We start from the raw sequence: 7,868 nt of genomic DNA on the forward strand, positions 1-7,868 counted from the left end.
ATCTAAAAACTAGCTCTAACAACTAATTAAAACAAACTCATTTTGAAAACAAAAAATCTAAACTAAATAACTAAAATAATGAAACTATTATAACCTTGATTGGCACCAGTGACCCCCGTGACCCTCATGTGGCGGATAAAGGGGGTAGAAGTGAACTAGCATCATTCTTATCTGTGCATCACAGATAAGCATCATATCAGATCTGTGCCACTGGTGCGCCCATGGTAAATCGCCTTGGGAATAATACACAACTCCTTATATGGACATCCTGGGGGGGTGTTTAAAGGTCACAGGTTTTTCACTCTTCTTATGTGTTGTTGAGTCAAACTAAGGATTCATTTTATATCTCATTTTTAGTAGCGATATAAAGTAGCAATAATAACTTTGAACTGTGACGTTTTTCACAAATTCAATCCGATTTCAAACATTTTGACTACTATTTGCTCATGTTTGTGAAAATGACGTTTGTTTTTTCATCAGATTGCCTAGGTTGTGCTGAAAAAAAAGGATATAACACACTCTTATTATTGCACATTCTTATACCCTATGTTTAAACATAATAATGGAAAACAAAGGCGCTACATATACTGAAGAATGTTTTACTGCTCACTGACTTCCTTGTTTCTTCATATTGATTCAAGCACTTGATAATTCCTGCATATATTGACGTGACGTGTACTGATGACGCGTCCACCCTCTGTTGGCAATAATGCAGGAGGCTCATGTGGACTCAGTATACACCAGGAAGTGAAAGCAGGCAGTTTTGGGAAGTGATCTGAGTTCTGCCATTGAGAAATCTCAAAACTGCTGCTCTGGGAATCACTGGGAATTCTGTGTGTGAAACTGGTCGGGCTTGGCTGGACATGATTCATCAAAGTACAGGAGATACCAGGAGAACATGTCTGTGGAGAGAAGCTGTTTACTACAACATAATAATTACACAGGATATGATGAAACCGCCTTGAGGGCGAGTGCAATGTAGAAACCTGACTTCAGAAGTAATTATGAGGTTTACATATTGTTTAGAATGTCTTTCGTCACATTGCCCTTGTTGTTTCAGATGAAATCCATCTCAAATCCTCCAGAGGCTGAGCAGGAAATTCAGGGCAACTAAGAACCAACGTCATCATTATTGTTATTATGAATTTCCGGAAGGAAATTTTTGCATTTTTTTTTCCATTACTATGGTTAAACGTACAGTATATACAGAGGCTATAAGACAATATAGAGTTTCGTATATCCTACCTGAGCAAAAAGTACCCAAAACGTTTAAAATCGGATTTCATTTGTGAAATTTTGGCTCATTTTTAAGAAAAACGGTCTATTTTGTGACTTCTGCACAATTATCACTACTTTATATTACTACTTAAAATGTGATATAAAATTAATCAGAACTTTGTCTCACAACACATAAGAAGATAAAAAAAATAAAAAATTTTAAAGCCTGAATATGTGAACCTGTACACACACCCAGGATGTCCATATAAGGAGTTGTGTATTATTCAAACAGCAATTTACCATGAGTGCACCTGTGCTACAGTTACGTGCCGTGTGGGGGTTTACATTATGGCATGATGCTTAAAGGCCGTATTGTATGTCAAATAAAATAATTTCAATCGTAATTTTATATTAAATATCTTACAGGTCGTTTTAATTTGCGGTTAGCACCTGGAGTTGTCTCGGAATTGTCCTGAAAAAAGCCAATAATGAGCTTGAAGCATGTAAACATCTATCCTATGTCAGTCCTGGTTATTAATTAACCCAGTTTTTCACAATGCTGGTCCTGTGGACCCACTGCCCTGCGTGATTTAGATCAGTCTCCCTGCTTTAACACACCTTCTTTAGGAGCCTGATAACGACCCACTTATTTGAATCAGGTGTGTTAGAGCCACAGGTGGAAAGTAATGAATTACTTTTACTTCTGTTACTGTAATTGAGTAAGTTTTTTTGTGTACTTTTTAAATTTTACTTTCATTGAAGTATGTTCAAAAATGTTGGTCTGAATTTAAATAAATAAAATAATTGTAAAAAAAAAAATAATAATAATCACGCACCAGAAACATTGGCAGTGAATGATGAGGACAGGTGAATTGGCGCTAATTAAGGAGAAAGTTAAAGCATTTGTGACCTTTGACCCATTTTGACTGATCGTGTTTACATATTGTATTTTGTCAGCACTTTAATTGGTAAAGGGTTGCCTTTAATTAAAAACAATTCATGTGAGATTTGTGTCCCCTTGTCCTTTTTTGCACGACACAAGAAAGTAAAAGTAAAAGTAATGAAAAGTAACTGAGTAACTTTTACTCTGAGTACTTTAAACAAGCTACTTTTTATCAAAATAGTGGTACTTTTACTTGAGTATGAATATTTCAGTACTCTTTCCACCTCTGGTTTGAGGGAAACATCTAAAAGGCGCAGGACTCAGATTGAGCCTTTTCCAACTGAAAACTGACGTCTCTACCTCAGCATTTCAATTCATTTATGTTCACTTTAAATTGGTTCTTTTCTGTGTTTTTGTTTGGTCCATTTGTCTATGTGAGATATGGAGGTGTACTTACAAACATGAAGTTGTCTTTATGGTCAAAAACGTCCTAGTCGCTACAAACGAGCCGGTGTAAATGTCTCATCACTGACACAGACCAAAACCACACCCACAGAACACGGACTGTCTTGTGATTGGCCAGCCAACGAGAGCTTTCCCACTGTCTCGTGATTGGCCAGTTACCTGGAAGTGACGTAATTGGCACGTCAGCTCTCAGACCCGCAGCTCCCCCTCTGGAAAGGCAGACGCACCGCTACCAATTATCAAAACATTGAGTAATGTTATAATCTCTTACGCATTTGATCCGGAGTCTGACCCAGAGTCAGAGGACACTGTGACAAGTGAGAGACGGCTGCAGGACGCCTGTAGCTTGGATAACATTGTGGTTACACAACAACACACATGCAAATGAAACACGAGCGTAGTGTGTAGCTTAGCCTGTAGCTGGCTATCGCTAATGCTAAACGACAAAACAAGCACACAAAGACAGTTTTACGGTTTGTTAATATTGTAATATATGTATTGTTGGCACTGCTCCTCCCTTTAGGTGAAGTTTGATGCCGTGTCCTGCTTTATATTGCTACTTTCAACCGCAGAAGAAGAAGAACTGCTCTCATTGTAGCTGCTGAGCGCATCGGTTGTACGGAGCTCAGCAGCTATGAGAGTAGTTCTTCTTCTTCTACAGTTGAAAGTACGTCACCGGATGTGCCCGGACTAGGAGGCGCTGCTGTTTAGAGGAGTAGTGAAATTCGCCAGTTACGTAACTAGTCAACGGATGTGCTGTTCCGCTTCGTATAGCTCAGGAAAACAATCAAACCCTGCACTCTCAGCAGTGGCTGACCTGATTGTTATGGACTTTTAGGGCTTCATAAACGAGGTAATGACGCAGATATATACAAAAACGTTCATTGGCACTTCCGGGCTATATCCTTTTTAATAAGGAAGTGGGAAAAACATATAATAAGACTTAGACTTAGGCTTAGATATATAAGTAAATAAGAGAGGAGAGGTGGGATTTGATAAGTTTAAAATTATTGTGTCAACTTGTGAAAATCTATGTTTTTTTTTCTTTCGTTGTTGTTTCTTGTTGACTCCAAGTTTGAATAAACGTTCAAATAAAATAATTTTAATTGCCAAGCATCAACAAGGATATCAGACTTTGTAAGTCCTTTATCAGTCCACCAGGGGGAAATTCCTTCTCTACATTTAACCCGTCCTCTACTAGAAAGTTCCCTAGAATTAGGAGCAGCAGGCAGTGGGAGCAATGGAGGTTGGGTTCCTTACTCAGGGGTACCCCAGCCCTTTTTTTTTGAGCTGACTAGAACCAACAACCCTCTAGTTATAAGACGAGCTTCCTTCCCACTTGACCATGGGCCATCCCGCTATATACATTCCACACGACATCTTTAAGTGTCTGTACACTCTCCAGCAGACAGAATCAGTTTCTGACATGACGCCATTACTAGTGCCGTTAATTTCTCAGGAAAAAATGACACGGAGAGAAATGTGTGCTTGTTTACTTCAACTTTCATTCTGACATTTCATCACGACAAATATTGGTTATGGAGAATTTCACGTTTTGCCACAGCTGTGAAAGTGCAAAAATAACTTATAACTCAGTAATTCCATTGTGTCATTTCAACTTTTCTTTACTTCCTCAATTTTGCTGAAAAATAACAGGGTGGGATGTGGAAGTGCAGCAGCCACACCAGAACTTCTGCTATGATGTCGGAGCAGTGAAAACATGAGTCAGTAACAATTTAAGGAGAGTGAATCACACACAGAAAGACAAACATGTCACACACCTTTTAATTATATATTATAAGACACGCGTGTGCGCGCACACACACACACACACGCCTACCTCACTAAAACTATACTGCTTTACAGATGAATAAACCCAGTAAATCCTACCACACTTTTACTGGCTCAAACCCTTAAAGCAGAGAAACTCGCGGCCCCTTAAAATCAACTTACGCCAATATTTTTTAATAATAATGATACCTAAGTTTACAGTAATCACACTTTTACATGTATTTCACATACAATTATTTACACAGTGCTCAACAAATGTCTTAGACCAGTGTTTCCCAACCCTGCCCTGAACACTGCCCTGCATGTTTTAGATGTTGCCCTGCTCCAACACACCTGATTCAGATGAACAGCTCGTCAACAAGCTCTGAAGAGGCCTGATAATGAGCTGACCATCTGAATCAGGTGTGTTGGAGCAGGGCGACATCTAAAACATGCAGGGCAGTAGGGGCACCAGGGTCTGGAAACACTGTATTAGACCACCTGTCATAAGAACGAGAAAACATTTTAGAAATCTTTCAAAAAACTTGAAACTGAATTCACCTTCACGGCTCACTTGAAATGAATCCAGCGTAACATTCTACCACTAAAACTAATGTTTCTGTTCACAAATGCCCATAAATAACCATAATTGACATCTTAATCAAGAAATAATAATGTGCTTTACAAAATGTAAAACAGCACATTTGAAAATTCAAAAATTCAAGTAATAATGATTGCCTTTTAACATTAAAAAATTATAATTTCTGTTCATTTAAAGCAGCTGTGGCTTTCAGTGGTGGTCTAATTAAACAGTGTATAGGAGCATGTTCAGTGTTTTTATTACAGTTGTCCATGTTTGTTTGATATGTTTGTTTGTTTTATTTGATTTGTTTGTTTGTTTTATTATTTATTTTATTGTGACTTGTGTATTGTAGCATATCATCACAAACACTTTTACTCTGAAATTCTGTCACATATCACCATGAATATCATTCAAAAAGTGAAGAAAATATGCAAAACTAAACAGAAATAGAAAAAAGAAAGACGTCTTGGTTGGACCTTTGACCTTCAGCTAACTAACCAAATAAATAAAAACAAACTGTGTTGAAATCTTACACGTATCATCGACCACCTACAACAGTAACACAATAATTTTGTTGTTGCGACACAACAGTGTATGTCCGTGGGTTGTTTGAAAATGAGTTCATTCTTCACAATCTGTATGTATATATGTATATATATATATATGTATATATATATATATATATATGTATACATATATAACCCTAACCCTAACCCTATATACATATGTATATATATATATATATATATATAAACATTTTTTTATTTTCTCTTTCTCATCAGTTATAATATAATACCAGAGGTGGAAAGTAATGAATTACATTTACTCGCGTTACTGTAATTGAGTAGGTTTTTTTTTGTGTACTTGTGTACTTAAGTATGTTTTACTGTAATGTTTAAGTACTGTACTTCACCACTCTCACTTCACATCAGTTTCTGAGTAAAAAAAAAATGTTGGCATGGAAAAAAAATTAAATAAAAACATTCACACACTGGAAACTTTGTCAGCGAATTAAACAAGCTACTTATTTTTTTTTGTACATTTTTACACCAGTACCTTTAGTAAAATAGTGGTACTTTTACTTGAGTAGAATGTTTCAGTAGTATTAAGATTAAATAATAATTTTATTTATAGTCACTTTTCAGGACACTCAAGGTCAAATGCCAAAATGTGTCACTGTGTGCAGTGTGAGAATGTCACGGGCAACACAAAAAACCAAACACTGCTTCACTGAGAATCACAGCGTGTTTTTCATGATCATGTGTTCAGGATGTTTTGTGAATATCAAAAAGAAACTGAATATGAATCTAAACTGAGAAAAGAGTCTACAGAGAGGGCTCTTCACCACATGTTTGACGCTTTACCAATAACTCTATACAAGATGACAACGTGTACTTTATTTAGCATAGCTTTGGCTGTCTATTTTGTTTTTGCAGTTATGTCATAAATCACACTTGCTCTACAACATAAACACCATACAGAGCATTTACTACTACATCACTACATCACAGTTCAACAGGGATGTGAAGAAATGTCAGAGTAAGCCACTGTTATGCAACCAACTCTACTATGGCTGGATGGAATTTCTTTTTTTCTCAAATCAAAAGAACCACAAAACTCCAAGGAGCCTTGTCTGAGACATGTGAGAATTAAGAAAGCGCACAAAAGGAACTTTTACGTTCCTCAAATGATCTGTTACTGATTGAGTTTGTGTGTTATGTGGCGTTTTTGGTAATTCTCATGGAGGAAGCAGCTTTCAGCAAAAATGTGTCTATTTCTGTAACAGCGCTTTGCAGTTTTGCAGTCACTAAATGTGTGATTTTTGCAAGATTGCAGGCTTGTAATGCAATCCAATTAAACTGTTAGCTTTCTAACATATTGTTTTTATTCTCTGTATTTTTATTTTTTTTTACTATTATTTATTTTCATTTTTGTCCAGTTCGGCTCTAAACTGTCACACTTTTCATTGTTTTGTTGATATAATGTTTATTGCATTGTCTACTACATGCCATGTAGTGTTTCCTCATGCACTCTGGATCTGTGTTTTGATGAATGGTTGTGTGGAGTGGTGAAACTGTGGAAACTGAATTGCACTTAGGGGATATAAGTAAAGTTATCTGTATGTAAGTGTATTTCTCTTTTCAATCTGGGTTCAAATTTTCTTTAAAAAAAAAGCTTATTCCATTTTACAGGCTCATTGTGTAACATTTAAGATACACGCATGCACATACTACCCATAAATATGTTTGTGTAATTGTATTTTAATAATTATTTAGCCTAGGCCTTTTATATGTACTTTAGGCAAGGTACTTGCTTTATAAAGGCAACATCTTGCACCGCCACGATTGTACAGACAAAGCAGTCAGATTGTATACAAACAAAGAATAAGAACAACACACATTCACAGCTCATGTGTCCTTACAGACTAAAAACACTCATTTTCAGACTGAAAAAGAAGATTGTTTATTGCTGTTTGTACTTTATGTAAACACACTTCATTAAACTAAACTTCAACTTGAATATGCTATTTTCAGAAGTTTAGACCTGGATGTGCTTTTGTTAAATTACTTAAAAACTAAATGGTAAATCCAGTTGCCTGATACAATGCCCTGTCTGACTGAGAACCTTCTCAGACATCTTGTATATGTTATGTAATATCAATATCAATCAAATAACAAAAAAACCTTTTTAGACTATAGATGGAGGTGCACTACATGTTTCCTCCATGTACATGCCATCATTAAAATATAAAGGGCTAAATAAATAAGTAAATTAATATCTGGTTGTGTTGTGTTGCAATCCCTTATCATACCCCCGCAGTCTGTACAGAATTTCATCATCGCAGTGAGTGCGGCAGAAAAGACCTTCCCACTTCCTGTCTGTCCGGGAAAATTCCTGTACTGATTGTGGTGAAAGTGTATATAAACCCAGCAGGTTGACACAGGCAGA

The sequence above is a fragment of the Solea senegalensis genome, linkage group LG5 (genome assembly GCF_019176455.1).
Source record: "Solea senegalensis isolate Sse05_10M linkage group LG5, IFAPA_SoseM_1, whole genome shotgun sequence".
In the NCBI taxonomy this organism is placed as follows: domain Eukaryota; kingdom Metazoa; phylum Chordata; class Actinopteri; order Pleuronectiformes; family Soleidae; genus Solea; species Solea senegalensis.